General features: G+C 36.5%; 1 long non-coding RNA gene across 3 annotated transcripts in view; it reads right to left on the minus strand.

Annotated features, from left to right (window-relative positions):
• The window catches only part of LOC108176367 (uncharacterized), a 174,131-nt gene that overhangs the window by 87,233 nt on the left and 63,400 nt on the right, over positions 1 to 23,498 (minus strand). For all 3 annotated transcript variants that reach the window (XR_007918263.2, XR_001793000.3, XR_007918264.2), the window contains exon 3: positions 20,098 to 20,269. This is a non-coding gene — a long non-coding RNA (uncharacterized lncRNA). The remainder of the gene's footprint in view (positions 1 to 20,097; positions 20,270 to 23,498) is intronic.

Raw genomic sequence — 23,498 nt, forward strand, 5'->3', positions numbered from 1 at the left:
AACCAACAGCAAAGGAAGACCTTTCTCTCTGTCTCTCTCTCTCACTGTCCACTCTGCCTGTAAAAAAAAAAAAAAAAAAATGCAAGTTCATGTCTTTTGCTCATTTCTTACTTGAATTGTTTTTTTTTTTTTTTTTTTATTGTTGAGTTTCTTGAGCTCTTTATAGACCCGGATATTGACTCTTTATCAGTTGCATAGTTTGCAAATATTTTCTCCCATTCTGTTGGTTACCTCTTCACTTTGCTGAGTGCTTCCTTTGCTGTGCCGAAGCTTCTTAGTTTGATGTAATCACATTTTCTAGTTTTGCTTTTATCACCCATGCTTCTAGGGTTTTTCCAAGAAGTGTTTGCCTATGCCAATGTCCTACAGAGTGAATGATCTTTCTGATGTGTTGTTGAGTTTGACCAGGTAGAATTTTCTTGAGAATTTTTGCATATATGTTCATCAGGGATATTGTCTATAGTTCTACTACATGTATATTTTTCTGGTTTTGGAATTAAGGTGATGTTGGCCACATACAAGCCTTTTTGGAGGATTTCCCTCCACCTTTAACTGTTTTGAATAGCTTGAGAAGAACTGTAATTAGTTCTTTCAAAATTTGGTAAGATTCAGCAATGAAACCATTCAAAACTCAACCTTTCTTTGTTGAGAAAATCTCCAGCTTGATTATTGGTCTTTTTAGGTTTTCTATGTCTTCATAACTCAATTTTAGTAGATTGTATCTGTGCATAAATCTACCCATTTCCTCTAGATTTTCAGATTTATTGGTATATAGCTGCTTGTAGTAATTCTTGATGATCCTTTTTTGTTTCTATGGTATCATTGGGACATCTCCTTTTTATATCTGATTTTATTGATTTGGATCTTCTGCCCCCTGCTAGCGCTCCAGGCTGGACTCAAAGTCAATGTGGTCTACCACGTTCGCCATCATTTCGATATCACCAGTTACAAGGGTTGCCATGGTTTGCTCTCACCTCACTTTCAGAAAATAGTGTCCTCTTCAGCCTCCAGCTGTGGGAGTTGGGGCTAATGAGCCTGCTTGCGCCTACGTGTTTTGTTTACCAAAAAAATTTAAAACGATATATTTCTAGTTTATCTGTATTAATTTGTTAGAGCTCCTGTAGGAAACAAATGTTTAATTTCCAGAATAATATTAACTCAAAGTGCATTTTCTCTGTTTCACAAATATAAAACATGAGACAAAGAACAATCTATATGCCCTGTCAGAGATCACATAAATAACGAAGTACAAATCCAGAATTAACACCTAAGGCTTTGATTTTATAATCCTTTCAGAATGATGAGTTTTTCATGCTTAGTGTACAATTAAGTAAAATTCTATCCTTTAGGAATTTATTAGCAAAATAAACTAACAAAAATGACCCAAGTGTAAGTGTACATCTGTACTATTTTGTTGCTCAAAATAATGAAAACAATATTTGAAAGAAAAGTATAATTAGTAAGAAGTATATAAAATAGTATTTATAACAGAAAAAAACATTCTAATTAGATTCCTATTTAGGAACAAAAGTTAGAATGACATAATATAAAAGACAGACATAAACTAAGCTTGGGGTCCAATACTGTGGCACAGTGATTTAAACCATTGCCTGCAGCACCAGCATCCCATATGGGTGCCAGTTGGAGTCCTGGCTGCTCCACTTATTCAGCTCCCCACTAATGTATCTGGGAAATCAGTGGAAGATGGCTAGAGTGCTTTGAACCCTGTTACCCACAGGGAGACCCAGATGGAGTTTCAGGCTCCTGACTTTGGCCTGGCCCAGTCCCGCCCATTATAGCCATTTAGAGAGAGAATCAGCAGAGGAAGATCCCTACCTCTCTCTCTTTCTGTCTCTCTCAAATCTCTGTAGATGCCTTTCAAGTAAAATAAATAAATCATTTATAAAATAAAATTTTTAAAAATGAAAAACTAATCCTGGCAAGAGCATGGAGAAACTGGAATCTTCACACTTTGCTTGTAGGGATGTAAAATGATACAGTGCTTTCGAAAATTCTTTGGAAGTTCCACAAAAGTAAAGCATGGAATTACCATATGAACCAGCAATTTCATGCTAGCAATATATCAGAGAGTTGAAAACATCCATTGGCACAAATGTCCAATGTAGCCTCATTCTTAATAGTCACAAGGTAGAAATAATCCAAATGTTCTCCAACAGGTGAATGAGTAAACAAAATGTGATCTATTCACACAATGGAAAATTATTCGGCCACAAAGAGAAAGTAATGATTATTACCACAAAATGGATGAACTTTGAAATGATGATAATTTGAAAAAGCCAAACATAAAGGACATACATTTATCCCAAGTAAGCAAATCTACAGAGACAGGATTATGCGTTTTCAGGTGTTGCCATGAGGATGGGCAGGTTAATAGGAAATGATGGCAAATGGGCATGGGATTTCTTTTGGGAAAATATTCCAGAATTAGACAGTGTTGATTGTTATACAACATTGTGCATACACAAAAGTTACAAAGAAGGTGAATGTCATGGTTTACAAATTCTCTCTTAATTAAGAAAACATAAGAATTGGAGGTATGTCTTATGAAAAGCAAACATAAAAAATGAACATCCAAGGAGCTCTAAATTTTGTAAACACGGTCCTTTTTAACTAAAATGTTATTTTATCTTTTTTTTTTTTTTTTTTGAGAGGCAAAGAAAGAGAGACACAGAGACAGAGGGAGCAAGGATCTTTCATGCTCTAGTTTACTACTCCATAACGCCCACTACAGCTGGGGCTAGGCCAGGTCTTCTATGTGAGTGACAAAAACCGATGAATTGAGCCACATTCTGCTGCTATCCATGATGTGCATTACCAGGAAGCTGAATTGGAAGCTGTGTAGTTTAACCTTAAACCACAGCACTCCAATATTGGATGTGAGTGTCCCAATCTGCTTTTTAAGCACTGTGCCAAATGCCCACTCCTTTTTTATCTAAGTATTTTTATTTTTTAATTTTTTAATTTTTATTATTTAATAAATGTGAATTTACAAAGTGCAACTTTTATATTGTTGTGGTTCCCCCCAACCTCCCTCCCTCCCGCAGCCCTCTCCCCTCTCACTCCCTCTCCCATCCCGCCCTTCATCAAGTTTCATTTTCAATCACCTTCATATACAGAAGATAAGCTTAGTACACACTAAGCAAGGATTTCAAGAGGCTGCCCTCACACAACCGCACAGGTATAGGGTATTGTTCGACTAGTAGTGTTGTTTTCAAGTTTCATAGTAAAACACATTAAGGACAGAGATCCTACGTGGGGAGCATGTACCCAGTGACTCCCATTGTAGATTTAACAATTGGCACTCTTATTTATGGCGTCAGCAATCACCCGAGGTTCTTGCCATGAGCTGTCTAGGCTATGGAAGCCCCTTGAGTTCACCAACTCTGAACTTGTTTAGTCAAGGCCATATCACAGTGGAGGTTCCTTCCTCCCTTCGGAGAAAGGCGCCTCCCTTCTTGATAGCCTGTTCCTTCCACTGGGGTCTTGTTCACCAGGATCTTTCATTTAGATTGTTTTTGCCACTGTATTGTGGCTTTCCATGCCTGTGAGACTCTCATGGGCCTTTTAGCCAGATCTGAATGCCCCAAGGGTTGATTCTGAGGCCGGAGTGCTGTTTTGGCAAATGTCCACTCCTATAAAAAGATTGTACCCCTGTAGTTTGAATAAATAGTTATATTATGATTTTATTTCACATCACTGAGAATAAAGATCACTCTGAATTATAATATCAATTAAAGAGTTTTTAATGGATTTATGATTTCTGAATATTGAGAAATAATTAATAAAGTTTTATGCAAATTGATTTAAGCTAAATTTGTAAATGCAAATGCATTTACATTTAAAATAAAACTTTGCCCTTGGCTGAAACTCTCATGCTTGACTTGAGTATCTGATTGATTTACTGTCTCAAGGTTTATTAGTACAGGATTTTAGTTTCTGAAACATTACTGTTATCCTAGAAATCTTCACGCACTATATCACATGAAAATTTAATTGAGACATATGTTGTATAATAAAGGTTATAGCCTGGCACTATACCTAGCAAGATTTGCCCTATTTCCTATAACAACCTCTCTATTGACTATACTCATTCATTGCTAATTAGCTTCTTACCAAAGAGTATTGGGGTAGTTTCCATATAGTTTTCATATTTTACTCACAAATGAAATAATGGAATATAAAGTAAATCAGGAGACTCTAAAGTGTCTACCCTATAGCCAGAACTTCTATTTCAATATTTAGGTATAAAATAAATCTATTGTTAGATTCTGGGTTCTCCCCTTAAAATAAGGGGAAACTTGTGAAAGTGCCGATGTACATGGATCATCGAGAAGACTGTCAATTTAATGGAGACCAACAGAGAACAACACAGTCTAGGTCAGGAATTGCACAAACACCCAAGATGTCTAGTAAATATGTTTGAGGAAAAGTCTCTTTTCTTAAACAGAATATTTTAAAAAGCACTTAAAGTCTTTCAATATAATCCTTAGTAATACTGCATGTCTTTAATAACTAGAAAGTTGGTTGCAAATTTAAAAGTTTGACTCCATGTAAAAGTCAATTCTTAAATTTTAATTTTGAGGTCATTGATCACATTTCACACACTTCTCGTTTCATCATTACTAATATTTTAATTCTAGATTTTTATTTGGTATCTGCATGCCTTTCAAGAACTGTAATGACATCTTCTGTTTCAGGTGTGAAGCAATAAGAAAAATGCTGAGACCTAGAAGTATAATTTTTATTGGCAGCCTGGTTCTGACATTCACAGTTTAAAAGGTTTGGTAAATTTAATTTTGAAAGAAATTAAAATGTAGAGGTGAGTCACAGAAGAAATAATGTCCAAAAATCATGGATGGTTGGCACCATTTGGGTATAATGATGGCTTAGGTGGCTTCTTTATACTACCACGTATTAATATGCCTTCCTTTTCCATTCTGCTCTGTGTCCCAGAGTTATCTTTGGACAAGATATCTTAGATAGTGCCTCATCTGGTCTCTTTTCCCTCCAATTCCCAGTTGTATTCTACCATTGGGTGACATGATGAGGAATGAAAAAACAGAGAGCAGTAGGGTCTTGTTCCCCAGGCCCCAGCTCTTCCCCTACTGGAACACAGACTGGCTATATCTGTGAATTTCCTGAAAAACAGTCCAGCTTCCTGCTGATGTGCCTGGGAAAGCAGCTGAGGAGGCCCAAGCAATGAGGCCCCTGACACCCACATGGGAGACCTGGATGAAATTCCTGGCTCTTGGCTTAAGCCTGGTCCAGCCCTGGTCGTTGCAGCCACTTGGGGAGCAAACCAGTAGATGGAAGATCTCTTCTCTCTCTCTCTCTGCCCCCCCTTTTCCCTCCCTCCTTCCCTTCATCTCTGGCTGTTATTCTGACCTTCAAATAAATAAATAAATAAATTTTTTAAAAGAATATTAAAAAAACAGTTGGGTTGATCTCTCCTATACCTTCAGCTTCAACTATAAGCTTTCGTGAAAGAGTACAGATAGGCTGATAGGGACCAGATCACACAGGGACATCAATAACATGCTAAGGATTGTAAATATTTCCTGAATATATGGTAGTCTCTGAAGTTTTTAATTTTTTAAAAAAAGGTAAAATTAGATTTCTAAAAAGCAACACTAATATCAATGAGAAGAAAAGATAGAAGGAGGAGAGACTCTAAGAAGAAAGGTCACCTAAGAGTCCAGTCAAACATACGTGGTGAGTGACAAGGATTTGAACTACAACAGGAGTCATTGAAATGGAAGGAACAAGCTAGACAGGTATTTAGCAGAAATGAAAATGTGTCTCAGTGCAGTGACCTGACCAATCACTAAACTAAAAGTTTGGGCATAAGTTGTTTTCAATTATCAGAGTTCTTGTACCAATTGTTCAATGGAACTAAACTAACACAACAGAATTTATAAAAACAGGTAACATAATCTGGTAACAAGTAATGAGTAAGTTTATGGTTCTTACTCTTTGAATTATTTCCAAAAGAGAAATATTTTATAATGATACCAACATTTCTTTTGCATTTTCACCATAACTTTTACAAAGTAAATACTATTTCTACTTGTTTAAATTATATCAATACTCACTGTAATAAAATTGAGCAATATAGAATAAAAGAGGAAAATGAGTCCTCCCATACTACTTCCATCTATAGGAATAAACATCATTAGAAGTTTAATGTTTATCTCTCTGTTCCTTTTGTTTTGTGTAAATTTATATGCACACACATGCACACATACACTTTTTAACATGTATAAAGGATATATTCTACATATATTTGTGAATTACTTTCATGCTTACCAATTTCTATGGAATCTTCCCATCATAAATACAAATAAATTAATCTTGATTTTGGCTGTACAAAGTAGTTCATATATGCATATATTTTAATTTATCTAAGGTCACCTCCTTTGATAAATATTTAGATTGCTTTGTGTTTTTCTATTATAAACCATTTTACAGTAAATGTGTATTTTTCATGCTGAAGGCATGTGTTATAACCTGAACAGATATATTTCTAAAAAATGCATGTTTATTTTAATTGCAACAGATACCACCAACTTGCTTTGTAAGAGCACTGTATTAGTTTACAGGTATTCTTATTTTTAACAAATGCAATGCTATTTTGTTGCATTCAGACCAACATTAGATATTGCCATTCACTCATTTTCAATAAAAATTTTAAAAGGATAAAAATATCATTTGGGTATTTTTCTTTATGTAACACTTTTATCATTACTAAGATTAGGCAGTTTTCTTGTGTTTATTATTCATTTAACATTGGAAAAATTAATCGTCAATTTTTCTTTTGGATTACTTGTCATTTTTGTATTGATTTTAGAAGCTGAATTATTAATTTAGAAAACAGTGTTTTTCCCAAATCTGTTGCTTTTTTCCCCCAATATGTAATAGTTTTTATGAAACAAGGTTTCATTCTTCCATGCAATAAAGATGTATAAAAGCTCCTAATTTTTTATTTCCAGCTTTTATGATATGTTTAAAAAAACTTCATTTAAAATTATTATATTAGTCATATTGGGCTACCATAAGCAAATGTCACAGACTGAAACAACAGAAATTTACTCCTACAGCCCTGTAGGCGGACATCTGAAATCAAGGTGTCACTATGGCTGGGGTACGGTGAGGGTCTCCTCCCAGCTTGCTGAGGACCACTTTCTCACTGTGTGCTCGCATGGCCTTGCCTTGGCGCATGCACACAGAGGGACTGCTTGCTCCCTCTCCTCACAGGACCTACCACTGGACCTCATTTAACCTTTATTTTCTCCTAAAAGCCAATTCCAAATACAGTCTCCCTGGGGACTGGGCTTCACCATATGAAGTTTGGGTGGGGAAGGGGATAAGCGTTTCAGTCTATAGCAATTACAACAAGGCATTCTTATGTATAACTTCTGATATTTGTGGAAATTTAGGTGTTTAATTCATCTATAATTTTATTTTCACATCCAAAAAAGAAATGGTTTTCTAAAATATGGATCTAATTCCTTGTTTTTCCATATTGGTATAATTTTTCAAATATTATTTATTACATGGCCTATTCCTTCCCCCACTAATATGAAATGCCAAAATTATCATATAAGGTAATACCAGAGATGCATAAATTATCCTGTACTTTCTTCTTTTCCATTAATTATGTTGTTCCAGAACTAAACCCACACTGTTTTAATTCTTTGAGCATTTTTGTATGCTTTGACATTTATTAATCATCAAAAGGTTTTCAAATTTTCTTGGCTATTTTTGACCAAATTCTCTTTAGTTTTAGAATGTGCTTGTAATATTTCATTTAAAGGAAAAAGAACAATTTGGCAATTCACTATTCTTTAGTAAGTTAATAGAGTTTTCTTCTTAGGACTCAACCCGCTCCGGCAGGACTGCAATGATGATGGCCAAGGATATGTTTCTCCATCTCTGGTTCCTCTTTTCCTCTCGTTGGCCTCCTTCTCAATCAGCATCTTCCCTCCCAAGGTCAAGATGTCTACCTGGAAATTGCAGATTCCTGTACAAGCAGGCAAATCCTCTGAAATAAGTGTATCTGTCTGTTCTAACAGTTCCCAAAATTCTGTCACCATCTTTGACTTCCAAAAGTAACATGTTCTGCCTTTGGCTAGCACAGTTTGCTGACTATGCCAGCTAGTCAGTGAGTTGGCTTATCCCTAACACGAACACAGAGAGTAGAGTCGAGAGAAGTTTTTCTCAAAGTTAAACCCATTTTATTTGAAAAAATAATTGATTTGGATAGTCAAAAGCAATACATATGCACAGTACCCTAATGTTTTCTTTTACTTTTTCTAATTCCTTTTATTTTTTCCCTTTATTGACTTCCATTGAATTCAACTTTCTTTGTAATATAGTTTTTTTCTCCCTTTAACAGTTTGGCATTTTACATCATATTTTGGTCATTCCAGTACATAATCCTTTAAAATGGTCACTTGCTGGCAATATTTGACTACCCAGAATATGAACTCCCATCAAACAAAAGGATTCTCTCACCTTGTGATTCTTAATGGAATCAAAAAAGCTAGTGTTTAGTCTCTACATCCTGGCAAATGGGGGCAGATAAGCAGCCAGGTCAAACCAGGTATATATCTTGGTGTGAGATATGAAGTAGAAATAGTCTAGACTATAGTTCGCTTTGTCAGTTGATGGTACAATCTTATCCAGTGGCATCAGGGGGCAACACTGGCCTCTAGTTTCTATTCACAGGATTAGCACCAGCATGCTGAATAAATGGATTCTGTGGTTTGACCATGAGTGTTTTTCACAATTGAGCTTCCTTTGATGTCTGCATACCTTTAGCCCTATATTCATTTGCTTTCATTTTATTTGTAAGGCAGGGAGATGGAGAGAGATCTTCCATCCACTAATTCTCTACCCAAATGCCTGCAAAAACCAGGGCTGGGCCAGGACAAAAGCCAGGAATCCAGAATTCCAAACTGGTCTTACATAGAGGAGGCAGGGACCCAACTACTTCAACCAGCAGCTGATGCCTCCCAGAGGTGGTTAGCAGGAAGCTGCCTCAGAACTAAAGGAGCTGGCACTGGAAAGGGGTCCTCAGCCGTGGGATGCCAGCATCCCAAGCAGCATCCTAACTGCTGTGTCAAACATCCACCTTTACGCTGTGCTCATTTTTCTTTGATTATTTATTTTATAGAGCATACTACAGTATATATTTTCTATTTTAATTGTCTATTTGTATCCTTTTCCAAGTGTTATGAAAGACACTTTGACTTTACCTAGTTTTTGAGCTCCTAAATTTTTAAAGTTTTTGAAACACTGTCAAAGGTGCTGTAATATACACAATGTATACATTATGATACATTATCTTTGAAGTTCAGATGTTTCAGTTCTATAAATGCATTTTATGTGTACCATATATTGTGTTTTTGTGCCTATATATTTATTGCACTATATTGTATTCAAAAATTTCTACTTTATCCATAATTTATATGTATTCTTATCTTCATATTTGTGTATTTATATATTTATTTTGCTAATTTATTGATCTTATTAACATTATGTCTGTACTTCTCATTTTTTCTATTTTGTATATTATATTTTTATGAATTCTGTGTTGGAACTTTTAAAAATGAAATTTGCTTATCTTTCCTTCCATACCTCATTCACAGAGTTTTCTTTAAAAAACTTACCAGAACCTGAGATAATTTCATCTATTTTTTTCTTTGTTGATATTTTTCTTTAAAAATTTGAGTGCCAATATATCAAAATTTCATTTTACTACATATTATGAAGACACTATATTTTTCAAAGTTTTTTTCTCCAAAATAGTTAATTAATTCCATTCCTGTTTTCTAAGTAATTATTTTCACATTTTTAAAGATGACATTGTTGCAGCCAGCGCTATAGCATAGTGGTAAAGCCACTGCCTGCAGTGTCATTATCACACTTGGGCACCCCATTAAAGACGCAGCTGCTCCACTTCCAATCCAGCTCTCTGCTATGCCCTGGGAAAGCAGTGGAAGATGGCCAAGTCTTTGGGCCCCTGCATCTGCATGGGAAGACCCGGAAGAAGCTCCTGGCTCCTAGTTTCAGATTGGCACAGCTCTTGCAGTTGCCATCTGGGGAGTGAACCAGTGGATTGAAGACTCTCTCTCTCTCTCTCTCTGTTTCTCTCTCTCTCTCTCTCTCTCTCTCTCTCTCTCTTTGCCTCTCCTTCTCTCTCTGTGTAACTGACTTTCAAATAAATAATTTTTTTAAAAAAGATGACATTGTTAACTATATAGCCAAATCTTTTTTAAATTTTCTAAAATGTCTCTTATAAAACAACTGTTGGTGTCCAGCTTTGCAGTAGAGCAGCATCCCATATGGGCTCCAGTTGGAGACCCAGCTGCTCCACTTCCGATCCAGCTCCCTGCTAATGTGACTGGAAAAGCAGAAGATGCTCCAAGTGCTTTGGCCCCTCCATGAAGCTCCTGACTGCTGGCTTCAGCCCAGCTCAACCCTGGCTATTTCCACCATTTGGGGAGTGAGCCAACTGATAGAAGTTCTCTGTCTCCTCTACGTCTTTGTCTCTCTCTCTCTCTGTCTCTTCCTCTGTGTAACCCTGACTTTCAAATTAATAAATAAATCTTTTTTAAAAAATTGGGCTGGCGCCGTGGCTCACTAGGCTAATCCTCCACCTAGCGGCGCTGGCACACTGGGTTCTAGTCCCGGTCGGGCGCCGGATTCTGTCCCGGTTGCCCCTCTTCTAGGCCAGCTCTCTGCTGTGGCCAGGGAGTGCAGTGGAGGATGGCCCAAGTACTTGGGCCCTGCACCCCATGGGAGACCAGGATAAGTACCTGGCTCCTGCCATCGGATCAGCGCGGTGCGCCGGCCGCAGCGTGCAGGCCGCAGCGGCCATTGGAGGGTGAACCAACGGCAAAAGGAAGACCTTTCTCTCTGTCTCTCTCTCTCACTGTCCACTCTGCCTGTCAAAAAAAAAAAATTGGCAATTACCTTAGTAAAATCATATTCTATTTATTAAACATTCATTTTATTTTACTATACTCTTACAAAGTCAATTTTACCTCATTAGAAATTTTCAAAAATGTATTTTATTAATGAAATATTAAATTTAAAATTTGGTTTCCATTGAACAAAAGAAATATACAGGTACCTATAATTATTTGTTACAACTTATTGTAAAAATTCATAATAACATACTAATGTCTCAATTGTTTTATTTTATAAGATATATTTATTAAATTTGCCTTTCAGAATTCTGAAGATGTTTATGAAGATATTTTGGCAATTTTAATATTTAGCAAGTAAATATCTCAAGTACTTGTAATTTTATTTGATTTTTATAATTACAAGAAATATCTTTTTAATGCATTTTAATTATGCAAAATTATATTATTGATGGAAGGCTATCACAAATAAAGGAAATCAAAATAAAGCAACATTTAACTCTTTTTTAAGAATTCTATTTAAAATTGATTTTCTTCTATAGATAGATTATTATATCAACTTCAAAAGATTTTTAAAAAGATCCCTTTCAAGATAATCACTTGTGCTATATTTGAAGGCTATATTTTAGTGCCTACAAATATTATCATGTTGTGAAATGTGTGAATCTTGAATTAAACTTTATTTGAAATGAACACTCTACCAGATGTTCACTTAAAAACTGTTTTAATTTGTTTTATAGATAACATCATAAATATGTTAGCAATTAGATTTTTTTATTATATAAACATACTGTGTCTGCATCATTTGAGAGAATTAAAGAGCTTAATCATGAGGGGATTAGCAAAATATAACACCGAGATTCCTCCATAATGCTCTTCTTTTTAAATGTCTTTTGCAACTATTTCCTATATAAATATATATGAGATGCCAGCACTGTAGGCAGAGGCTTAACCTCCCATGCCACAGGGCCAGCCCCGAGTGTTATCAACTCTTACAAAAATGTCAACTTGATGAAGCTTATATGGAAAAATGAAGTTCACATTTTATATATTTTTTAAAGAAAATAGAAATGACAGATAAAATACAAGGCATTTGGTTAAACTTGAATTTCAAATAATTAAAAATTTTAATATATCCTATATGATATATTTGAAACATATATATATAAATTATAAGTCAATTATCTAAAATTGAAATTTAGCAGGGTATAATACATATGCAAACACACACACACACACACACACACACACTAAATAGGGCAAGCCCATCAGAAGAAAACCTATTTTTTACTACAGATTTATGAAGAATTTCTATTGTGTTTGTCTAATATGTGTTTATCCTCATAAAAACTTTGCCCAAATGTGCCCATAAAAGAAGAGATAAGTCATACATCTAATTAACAAAAATTCTATACAAACTTTTTGTTTTGAACATTATTTATTGATTTAATTAAGACCCCCATTTAAATCTTAGCTTATTAAACTCTTTTTTTTAAAGATTTTATTGATTTGAAAGGCAGAGTTACGGAGATGGAGAGGCAGAGACAGAGAGAGGTCTTCCATCCACTGGTTCACTCCTCAAATGGCCCCAACAGCCAGATCGGGACTCAGCTGCAGCCAGAAGCCAGAAATTCTGGGTCTCCCAGACGGGTGCAGGGGCCCAAGCACATGGGTCATCATTGGCTGCTTTCTCAGGCACATTGGCAGGGAGCTGGATTGAAGGTAGAGCATCCCAGACTTGAACCTGTGCCCATATTGGATGCTGGCTCAGCGGACGGTGGCTTAACTCACTGCACCACGGTACTGGCCCCTAATTTGACTCTTTAAGAATTTTATTTACGAATAGTAAATAAAATTTACAAAAAAGTAATCCACATTATCTTGTAGAAAGAATAGCTTTCATAATCTTAAGTCTTTTTTCAGGAATAGAAATTATTACTCCAATTCTCTTATTATTGAAGCAACCCTCCTTTAGACAAAAACTGTCAGGTACTACATGGGAGTGCTACTTTTATTTTTGTTAAAGTACTTTTTAGGAATTTAGATTTTGTTTTAACACTGGATTTATTTACCTTTATTATGGTTAAGATTTTGTTGATACAAAAACATTTTATTTGACACATGGAAAATAAAACAGCTCCATTTATATTTTATAAAATAAAAGTATTTTATAAATTGAAAATGCTAATGTTATAAAAATGTCAAATGATTTTTCTGTATTATTCATAGTTCTTTTTTAACTTGCTTTTTTCTCTGTTGCTTACTTTGCAAATAATTTTGATTTTTAGTACTTCTAAGTTATAAAAGTTTCTGGATAAAAAGTTTGGAAGAGAATGATAATGAAAATGATAATAATAAGAACTACAGGGGGCCGGTGCTGTGGTGCAGTGGGTTAAGGCCACAGCCTGCAGTGCCAGCATCCCATGTGGGTGCTGGTTCAAGTTCCAGCTGCTCACTTCTGATCCAGATTTCTGCTATGGCCTGGGAAAGCAACAGCAGGAGATGGCCCAAGTCCATGGGCACCTGCACCTGTGTGGGAGACCTGGAAGAAGCTCCTGGCTCCTGGCTTTGGATCAGCTCAGCTCTGGCCATTGCGGTCATTTGGGGAGTGAACCAGAGGATGGAAGACCCCTCTCTCTCTCGTTCTCTCTCTGGCTCTACTTTGCTCTGTAACTATTTCAAATAAATAAAAATAAATCTTTAAAATAAAATAAGAACTAACATTCACTTGGTTTTCTACTTAATCTTCACAACCCTAGAAGGTACATGTTGTTGCTATCTTTGATTTACAGAGGGAACTTAAACACAGATAATTTAAATAATCGTTTAAATTTTCATGGGTTATAAGTGGCAAAGCAGGATATTAGGCCCAGGTACCCAGACTCCAGGGTCTGCTCTTAATTTTATCTTTTGAATAAGGACAATTTTGAGAGTAAAAGAGCACATTAAAATTAAAATTATTTAATTTTTACAAAAAATTAATATCACTACATAATAGATATAAAATGATGCATTTGACAGCCATTTCAAAAGAAAAAATTTCTTCCTTTTAGATAAAAAACACCATGTAACAAACACCCTACTTATGTTGATCAAAATATATTTTCAAAATAAACACAGTATCACAGAATAATTAATTTTAGCACTTAATCATAGCGCTTCTTAATCTATTTCTTAATTGTATCTCTATCCCAAACTATAACACTGGATACTCCTTTTTTAGATTTATTTATTTATTTGAAAGTCAGAGTTACTGAGAGAAATTTTCCATCCAGTGGATCATACCCTAGATGACCGCAACAGCAGGAGCTAGGTCAGGGCGAAAACAGGAACCAGGAGCTTCTTCCGGGTCTCCCACATGGGTGGCAGTGGGCCCAAGTATTGGAGCCATTTTCCACTGCTTTTCTCAGGCCATTAGCAGGGAGCTAGTATGTGGAGCAGCCAGGATTGGTACCAGCACATATGGATGCCAGTGTCACAGGCAGTGGCTTTATTATCTATATCATAACACTGGCTCCTGGATACTTTTTCTATAAACACATTTTTAACGCGGTCTTACTGTTTTTAATCTTTTACAAAACCAGTACAATTTTCTTCCATGTTTCATTTTATGGTTCATGAGTTTGAAGTATGATAGCATCTCCAGTTGACTTCTCTCTATATAGACCAGAATATTTTAATTTCAAAACAAATATAACTAAAATTCATATGTCTTATTTTCAAAAATTGGCAATAGAGTCAACAATATTTCCAACTATTTCACCTTTTACTAAATACATTTACAAAGAATTATTCTTATTCTATGGATTGGATTAAAACTGAATCATTATTGAAATTAATTCATTTTCTTTTGGAATTAGATAGCACTAATATTATACTGACATCTTTTAACTCTGCCAAATTCTTTTACTCAGGAAGCCAACATGCTAACAGTTTTCATAAGTACATAAGAAAAGTTAAAATTAAAAATTAATTGCATTTATAAGAATAATCCTTTGAAAGAAAAAAGTAAGAAACGTCTGTGTGTATCAACATCACTGCAAACATAATTTTGTAAAGCGTTTTATACCTTTGCAAAATCAACAGTTAAAAATGTTATACTACTACTGTTTGAATGATCTGTGATTACTTTTAAATTTATTGTATATGGGTGAAATAGTCATTTTTCCATTCCATTATTATTTATAGCCATTGTCTATATTCCCACTAAACTAGGGTCTTTTTGCTTTTTACTTGCTACACTTCTTATTTGGCAAAATATTAATCCTTTTTGCAGTAATGTAAATTTAAAATATGTTGTCTCAAAAGCTAAAAGAAAGGGAGAATAAAGGAGGGTGGAAGGGAGGGGGTAAGGAGGTAGCAAAGGAATAGCATTATGTTCTTAGAATTGTAACAAAGCACACTGAATGTTAAAAACTAATTAAAACAAAAAAATTTTAAAGAAAGAACAATTCCGGGGCCAGCACTGTGGCATAGCAGGTAAAGCCACCACTATGGGCACCGGTTCAGATCCTGGCTGCTCCACTTCCGATCCAGCTCTCTGCTATGGCCTGGGAAAGCAGTGGAAGATGGCCCAAGTCCTTGGGCCCCTGCACCCACGTGGGAAACCTGGAGGAAGCTCCTGGCTCCTGGCTTTGGATCAGCGCAGTTCTGGCCGTTGTGGCCATCTGGGGAGTGAACCAGCAAATGGAAGACCTCTCTCTCTGCCTCTGCCTCTCTGTAATTCTGCCTTTCATTCGCTGATATAAATAAAAAGTGATATGTAAATATGGAAATGCACTTTCTGCCATTTCATGTAGTAATTATTTATTTTGTATAGTTTTCTGCAAATGATTACTAGTTTTTGAAGTAGATGCAACGGTTTGCCCAGCAGGTTTGCGTCTCAGGCTTCTTGTGTCCCATGACATCAATCATCAAACTCTCAAGAAATACAAAAGTAGTACTTATTTTTGTATGATAGATTCATGTTCATTTTGTGAACTCATCATGGTTTAAAGAGTATCTTTCAAAAAGACAAAAATTAATATTACAGATTTACACTACAAACCTACTGCAGTATTTCAGACTGTTCCCTATAAACCCTTTGGCAGAACCACACACAAAGTATTCTCTAATTGCCCACATTTCTACTGACCTAGTAACTTGGTGCCTGGGCTGCTTCATACATCTTGAGGCTAGCAGTGGAGGCCACAGCACAGCTGACGCCAGCACAAATGCCCAAGAGCAGCTGAAGTGCACACCTTTCACAGCGCCAGGTCCCTAGCTTTCCCTGTTAGCACACACTGCTTTATAAGCAGGACCTGATGATAAATACTCAAAAGAGAGATGTCAGATTAATTCTGGGAGGAATGGGGCAGGAAGATTGGGCCATTATCAATCTTCTTGAAGATTTCATTATCAGTTGAAGTGAAAATTCCATTCACTTTATACGTATTTCAGAAACTTTATTAGACAAGTCTATGACAGAAGCTAGAAGTGCAATAGGGAAGGATAAATCCATTCTGACTTATTTAAATTAACTACTGCTAATAACTTATTCATTTTTCAAAATGTGAAAGATGCAAAATTAAACAGGATGCTGAATGGGAAAGGCACAGACTAGAACTATTACATGCAAAACAGGATGGGTAATCTTTCTAACTCACAACCAGGATGCCACACCATTTGTGAAGCAATTTATTTTTAAATAATTAATTCTTCTCTCACTCATTGAAGCCAAGAAATACTCTCATTCTTTGAACATTCAGAAATGTGTCTGGAAACTTATTTTAGCCCGTGGGGTAGATTTAGAACATCATTATGCTGGTCTCGTCACTTTTTAGAACAGGTCAGATCATTCCATCTCTGTGGGCAAAGGCACTATTGTGCATTTGCGGTGGTTTAATATCCATTATGTCCATGCTTATAACCATTGTGCTAGGTACTACATTGAAAGATTAAGGTATGGCTCTTCAAACTCTTTTTCTTTTCCTCCATACAGGAGCAGTGAAAAGCTCAGTGGACTGGGACATATGAATTAAGTTCACAAGTCGGGGGACTCTTTCTGATTTAGGATGTTAATCTTTCCTAAGAAGTTTCCTCCCAGAGCCAGCATTGTGGTGCAGCAAACTAAGCAGCCACTTGGGACAGCCACAGCCCATATGGGAGTGTCTGAGATCAAGCCCCACATCTACTTTCCATCCAGCTTCTTGCTAATGCACCAGGGACTCAGCAGATGATGGCTGAAACAGTTAAGTCCCTGCCACCCATGTGGGAGCCCAGATGTAACTCATGGCTACATCTGGCTTTGATCTGGCTCAGCATCTGATCACCAGCATTTGGGATTTGGAGAGTGAAGTAGCCATTTGGAGAGTGAACCAGTGAATGGAAGATTCTCTCTTTCTCTCTCTCTCTCTCTCTCTCTCTCTCTCTCTCTGTCTCTCTTCCTCCCTGTATATGTATGTGTGTTCCTCTCTTTGTGTCATTCTGCCTTTCAAATAAAATAAATAAATTTTTATACAGTTAGTTTTCTCTCAAAAGCTACAAACCCGACCATAATCTGAAAATAGCTCAATCCTCTACACAAAGACCAACCCTCCTGCTTGCAGTTTCCCTTGTTACTCTAATGCCTCTTCTCACTGAGGAGGAGGGAGGTCCAAGTTTGTGATTTAGAAAGTAGTCTAAACCAGCCTCTGGCTTTGCTTCTGGACTATCAAGGATTATTGGTTGGTAATGGCATTCTCCATAGGGCCCAGCCCAGCTTCCTGGAGTGCTCCAGAAGGAACTGAGTTAAAACACCATCTTGTCATTAAGGAAGACTTTATCTTCCCTTTTTCTTCCTTAAAATCTGAGGATGGGTGATAGTTCAACAGCTTAATACAAATTTTCCCCTGTAATTTGACCAAATATTTTTGTTAATCATCAATATTTTCAATAATACAGAGAAAATATCAAATGAGTAGATTTTACACATCATCAAAGATCAATGGCATATATAGGATAGTCCAAATTCTTCAACAGGGCATTCAAGCTCTCTATAATCTGATCATCTCTGCACTGTCCAATTCAGTGGCTATTATCCTTATGTAGTTACTGAGTACTTGGCATGTGGCTAGACCAAATTGAGACATCTTGTGAATATACATACATACTAGATTGTGGTGACAGTAGAAAAAAAAGAATAAAATATATCATAGTGTTCATATGAATCATGTGTTGTCATAGTAATTTTTGGATATACAGATTTAAATTAAATACAAAAATTGTTTCTTTTACTTTTTAAAAAAACCCATCTACTAGAAAATTTAAATATCCACATGGCTAGCATTTTATTTCTATTGAACAGTACTGGTTAGATACTGCTTTTTAACTTAAGGCCCTGTTCTTTTTAATTCCTTGGCTATGGGTTTATGTTTCAGACTTTTGCAAATAGAATATTCTGAGCCCATTACACTGTTGGAACAATCATGCTTTACATAGTTCTTCCTCTTCAGTTCTCTCTTATGGAACAAATACAATTCTGACATTCAAAAAATGAGCAGCTAAAAAGCATAGTTGATAAATCATTTCTCTGCAAAGCCATTTCTGTTTCCCAGGTCACTTATTTATGCTCATCCTAAGCGTTATGCCTACGTTCACTAGCGGACTTGTGACATTATGCTGTGATTACTATTTAAACATGTGTCCATTTACTCACCTACAAATTCTCTGAAGTCAGCAACCATGGCATATATACTTAACCTGGTATATAGTTTTCAATGTATGTTTCATTAGTGGAATCAAAGCTTAGCTTTCTATATCCTGTTATTAATTTGAATTATTATCAACATATACTTTGCCATATTACATCAAAATAAAATAATAATGAGAATTACTTATACTAAAGTAGATAAAATACTTGTTTTTTTTTTAAAAAAAAAAAATTAGAGGTGCTGGCACTGTGGCATAGCAATTAAAGCCACCACCTGCAGTGCCAGCATCCCATATGAGCGCCAGTTCAAGTCCTGGCTGCTCCATTTCCAATCCAGCCCTCTGCTATGGCCTGGAAAAACAGTGTAAGATGGCCCAAGTCCTTGCACCCCTGCACCAAGGTCTCCATGTGGGAGACCCGGAAGAAGCTCCAGGCTCCTGGCTTTGAATGGGTGTAGCTCCAGGCATTGCGGCCAACTGGTGAGTGAACCAGTGATAGAAGACCTATCTCTCTCTGCCTCTCCTTCTCTCTGTGTATAACTATGACTTTCAAATAAATAAATAAATCTTTTAAAAAAATTAGAACAGGTATCAAAAAAGCAGTAATAATAGAATGAATTATAATGTTCATAGCACAGTAGAATGACTAGTTAGTCACCCTGTGTATATCAAAAGGCTAGAGGAGAGGAGTTTTGAATGTTCCAACACAAACAAATGAGAAAGGTTTGAGGTTATATCAATGCTAATTACTTGAATTTGATCATTACACATTGTATAAATATGTTGAATTATCATCCTGTAGTCCATAAGTGGGTATAATTATTATGTATCAATTAAAGCTTAAGAAAAATTAGAAATAGAAACTGACTATGATTGCCAATAATTATATAAGCATCATGAACTATAGTTGCAGTTACATAAAAATAAACTAATTTTACATGAAAACAAACAAAAAATTGTTTTGAAAGTTAATAATTGCCAAAACTTTCTGCATACTTACTTAATATGTATGTGGCATCATACAAAATACTATCTATAGGATGCTTCATCCAGGTTTCACTTTCTACTGTTTCCATGACAGTTTTAGATGTGAGGACACCAAAGCTAAAAAGGTTAAATGACCTACCTAAAGCACCCTTATAATGAAGTAAGTCAGAGATGTAACACTGGTAGTCTGACTCCAGAGCACTTGAATTTTTAAACTTTTGGGGATGAATTATAATATGTGTATCCCAGTAGGCTTAATGACCAATAAAAATGGAATATTGTGTCACATCTAGGTAAATGGATTTTCTTTTTATAATTCAAGCTGGATTCTCTGTTTATAGGCAGGTATCACAAACATCACTGGGTCAATTCTCCGTAAAAAGAATGAAAGACATAGAGAAAAATCTCAAAATACATTTTCTATCAGAATATTGTGTCAGAATGTTAATAGGTAGACTGGCAGCAATAAAACAGGGAACATGGACATTACCTTGAAAACAGCAGAGAAAGCTTTCAAGGTGACTATCGTCTTTGTCTTGAACCAAAACTTTAAAACCAGGGCTCAGAATTTTTCTATTCTCCACTCCATAGTGCTATTTCTGGTCTGTATCATGGAATACTTTTGTCAGTGAACTCTCTTTGTCTTCCCTTTCTGAAGTCATCTGAAAGACATTGGCAACAATATTTCTAAAAATTGTTTCCCTTGAGGCAGTATTCAGATAAGGGCAGGCACTTACCTTAGGTCATCAGACAAGCAGTAGGCTTGAACCGCATCTGTTAAATCCTCAGAGATACAGTGCTATCTGTAAAGTTCAAAGCAAAGATCAGGGTCTACCTGCCCTTCAGGTTTCTAAAATCAGCCACTGAGGGAGGAGGAGTAAAAAGGATGTGGAGAGAGAGATGCCACATCTGCAGGTCCATCCCAAAAATGCCTGCATAGCCCCCAGATGAAGTCCAAGCCAGGAACTAGGAATCCAATCCAGGTAGCAGGATCCAATATAGTAGCAGGAACCCGTTTTCTTAAGCCATCACCACTGCCCCCATGGTTGTATTAGCAGGAATCCAGAATCAGAGCCAAAGCTTGGAATCTACCCTGGTACTCTGATATGGGATATGGGCATCTTAACCACTAAGCTAAATGCCCATAGTCAAGTTTAGCACTCATTGCTTGAGTTGTTTCTGATGCTGTCAGTAGATTAGGTAGAAGCCTCTAAATACTAAAATCTAGCGCTTAAAAATTTAAATATCAATTTTGATTCTCTTAATATTCCTCAAATAAGACATGAGACACTGGCACAGAACTTTTTTCTAAATAACTATAGATGTAGAAGAAAATTAGTTTTTATCTACCCACTTATTCCCAAAGAATTGGCCAATGGTGACTCTCTGCTCTCATGCCTGGATCAACAATTATCAGGAATGTAACACCCAGAGAGGTGTGCTCAACACTTTTTTTGAACACTGACTTGAATAGTCAAATGAAGCATTCATTTCCGCTCACAGATTCAAAGGGAATCCATGGGAGATTCCACATGAAATTAATTGAAAATACCAATGTCAGTAATGATGATCATTTTGGAACTGAGGATAAAGCCATAAAAGATCTGTGTTGGTAGATTAATTATAAAGGGGTAATATGATTCAGATTTCTTTCAGTAGAGATAGGATTTCCTTAAACAAAGTGAAAAGTGTGTAACTTTATCATTAAATATCATAAAAGACAGTGCTATATGGAGAAGGAAATAGAATATCTTAAAGACAAAGAAATAAAATTGCAAAATTTATCAAACTAAAATATTTTTCTATTAGAAAAATCAAAATGAAAATTTATTTTAGTTTCATGCTAGTTCAAGCCTGTGTTTCAGGAAATGAGAGGAAGTACTTTTTATAATTTGGCAAAGAGGTAATATAGCAATATGGCTTAAAGAATTCTACTGAATATACTAAAGAGCATAATTAGAAGACTAATTTGACAAGGTTAAAGTATGGCTCTGCCTTTTAAAATGTATGGATCCAACTTTAATCTTCCCTCTTCCTATATCCTTTTTACGTGCAACTTGTCCAATTCTCTCATTCTTAGACAAACATAGATTTAGAATCTGTAAGCATCTACTAAAAAAACTTGCTTGTTAACATTTTCATAACATATTAAAATGTTTTGGTTTTCTTTATATTTTACAGTCTAAATATGATTAGATGTCTAAATGAGTACCTAGATACATAGAATCCATTCAATTATTCTTTTCATATTTTCATTTTGATTTCTTCCCCAAAGCCCTAACTGGGCAAGAAGAAGGAGGAACCCTGACAATTCAGTGGGCCTCACTGTGCCTTTCAGGACAGGGCTCTGTTTAACCACTGAGTTTCTATTTATGGGAATTCAGATCTATGTCTAAGAAGTGTAATCCCTCTTTTCCGTTACTTTAAAGTCATACTGCCTAAGATAGACATAGTTTTGTTTAAAACGCTCTCAAAGAAAAGTTGTGAAGTGGGAGTGAAAAACCCGATTTGCATTTTTAAAACTTTTATCCACACTCATATCCTAGCCAACCAAGTTCTCTGCCATTTTCACTGCAACAATTTACTCTCCATATTCATTGTCATACTACAGCATCATCCAAGTTCATAGCAGAAGACTCTGTGTAACACATTTTGTTCAACATTTTTCAATAGCTCTTATTTCCTATCTATAGCTCCAACACTCAGTATTAAACGGGCAGAACCTGCCACAGCTTTCTCAATATCTCTTCCCCTCTGTGATTTGTAAGAATGTATTTCAGATAAATTTAATGAATTTTCAAATATCTATCATGTTAATCATCCTAAAATCATCTTACTCTGTCATAAGGTTCTTCTGTTCCCCCCCAGGAATTAACCCAAGGGGCCACACCAAAGGTAAATGACCCTGTTGTTACACTGAAAGACCCTCCAGAGGCAGGTGCTAAGTGCAGTGCTTAACATGTCACTTGGGGGTTCAGCCTGCTTTGTGGCCCAGGGAGTTCATCAGCCTCCTGCAGCACCATCATCCCATATGGGCACCAGTTGGAGTTCAGCTGCTCCACTTCCCATCCAGCCTACTGCTAATGCACCTTAGAAAGCAGCAGAAGACGGCCAAAGTGCTTGAGTCTCTGCCATCCTCATGGGAAACCCAGATGGGAGTTCCAGAATCTTGGCTTCGATCTGGCCCAGCCGTGGTCATAGAGGTCATTTGGGTAATGAACCAGCAAATGGAAGATCTCTCTCCTCTCTCCATCTCTTCTCTCTCTGTAACTATATTTCAACTAAACCCATAAGTCTTTTAAAAGAAAAAAAATATGTCCCTTGGGACACCTGCTTCCCATAACAGTTACAGAGTTTGAGTCTGTGTTTCACTTCCAATTCCAGATGCCTTCTATTGTGCACCCTAGGAAGCAGCAGGTGATGGCTCAAGTACTTGGGTCTGCGCCACTCACATGGCTGACCCATAGTGAATTCTGGGCTCCTGGCTTCAGCTGGTCCATCCCCACTATTGTGGACATTTGCAGAGTGAACCAGAGAATAAGAGATTCTTTTTTTTTTTTTTCTTTTTTCTTCTCTTTTCTTTTTTTTTTTTTCTACAGGCAGAGTGGACAGTGAGAGAGACAGAGAGAAAGGTCTTCCTTTGCCGTTGGTTCACCCTCCAATGGCCGCCGCGGCCAGTGCATTGCGGCTGGCGCACCGCGCTGATCCGATGGCAGGAGCCAGGTGCTTCTCCTGGTCTCCCATGGGGTGCAGGGCCCAAGCACTTGGGCCATCCTCCACTGCACTCCCTGGCCACAGCAGAGAGCTGGCCTGGAAGAGGGGCAACCAGGACAGAATCCGGCGCCCCAACCAGGACTAGAACACGGTGTGCCAGCGCCGCAAGGCAGAAGA

Source organism: Oryctolagus cuniculus, chromosome 2 (genome assembly GCF_964237555.1).
Source record: "Oryctolagus cuniculus chromosome 2, mOryCun1.1, whole genome shotgun sequence".
Taxonomy (NCBI): Eukaryota; Metazoa; Chordata; class Mammalia; order Lagomorpha; family Leporidae; genus Oryctolagus; species Oryctolagus cuniculus.